Consider the following 1,463-nt stretch of genomic DNA (forward strand, 5'->3'; position numbering starts at 1 on the left):
AGAAAGAGAGAGAGAGAGAGAGAGAGAGAGAGAGAGAGAGAGAGAGAGAGAGAGAGAGAGACCGCTAACGCTGGAAGGTCGGTGTCGGACGATCGCGAAACATCCGCCCGACGACGATGACATTGATAAACCGATAAGCGAGGCTAGTAAAGTCTCGGACGACCTTGCATAGAAAATAGTCGTTCGCCGAGACTCAAGGACGACGGCGGCGACATGCGGTGAGCGCGCGCTATCATTCCCGCAACTATCCGCACACTTAGGTTGGTTCTACAATACGTCGTATGTCGGGACGCAATCAATAGTTCAATCAGGAGAACTCGTCTCGAAAAACAAATCCTCTGATTGACCCATCGACTGCGTTCTGACGTCCGACAGCGGCATGCGACGTATTGTAGAACAAGCCTTAGGGATCGTCTACAATGCGGCCGCGGTTACATCTTAAAGTCATAATACCAGTCTGTGAATCGATCATGTACCGACTTCCTTCGCGTAACTCGTGAAAAATGAAAATAGAACTGGTCGATGAAAATTTTCATCTTTCACAAAGAATCGACACATTATCGACACATACCAGTGCCACGACTTTAAAACGTAATTACGACTGCATTGTAAAAGATCCTTTATTAATTCGCTCGCACAGCGCGGTGTCCTCACGTATCGCGGCGTAAATAAATCCTCATATCACGACCTGATTAGCGCGTTACTATAATTAGATGTCGCGGCTAACCGACGCTGCATCGGCGGCGGCCCGATTTATATACGAGTGAACGTGGCGCGGTCGAGAGCGCGCTCGCGAGAAGGAGAACTTTCGCAGAAACTACTGAGTGGACTGGGGGTCGCGCGACGTACAGTTAGGTGTAATCGCGGTACTCTGCGTTACGTGATGGACGTAATCGCACACGTGTCATTCGATCTCTCGCTTGCTCGCTTGCTCGCTCGCTCGCTCGCGCGCGCGCACGCACGCACGCTGCGGCCGGCATGCGCGAGAGTGCATACGCAATCCTCAGCGCGTCTCTGTGGGAAGGGGTGATCGTTCGCGAACAGTTTGCCGTGGCGCGATCACTCCACGAGGCGGATTTAAAGGGCTCGCGAGAGGGGCCGCAAACTTTACGGTAAACGGACTTGGCGCGCGTGTCGTCACGCTTGAGTCTCTATTCATAACCAGACGCTAAATTTATAGGAAGGACTCCGGAGAGTGTCCCCTCCCTACCTCCTCTCTCGCGTGCGCGTTGCGCCGTCTAAGCAGCGCCAATGACGCCAAGCTGCATTCTCGCGTCCTCGCTCCGGCACAAAGTGCATTCTTAGTCGAGAGCGCGCGGCCCTTTCCCCCTTGCGAAATCGATTTTCCTCTCGCAAAACGATCCGGCTTTGAGGCTCTCTCTCTCTCTCTCTCTCTCTCTCTCTCTCTCTCTCTCTCTCTCTCTCTATCTCTCTCTCTCTCTCTCTCTCTTTCTCTCTCTCTC

The 1,463-nt window shown here is 53.0% G+C and overlaps 1 protein-coding gene across 5 annotated transcripts in view; it reads right to left on the reverse strand.

The window, feature by feature from the left end:
• The window catches only part of LOC116844809 (general transcriptional corepressor trfA-like), a 46,057-nt gene that overhangs the window by 5,251 nt on the left and 39,343 nt on the right, over nt 1–1,463 (reverse strand). The gene's annotated exons all lie outside the window — the stretch shown is intronic.

This window comes from Odontomachus brunneus, unplaced genomic scaffold, assembly GCF_010583005.1.
Source record: "Odontomachus brunneus isolate Ranch 3 - 2012 unplaced genomic scaffold, Obru_v1 Obru_scaffold_047, whole genome shotgun sequence".
NCBI classification, from domain to species: Eukaryota; Metazoa; Arthropoda; class Insecta; order Hymenoptera; family Formicidae; genus Odontomachus; species Odontomachus brunneus.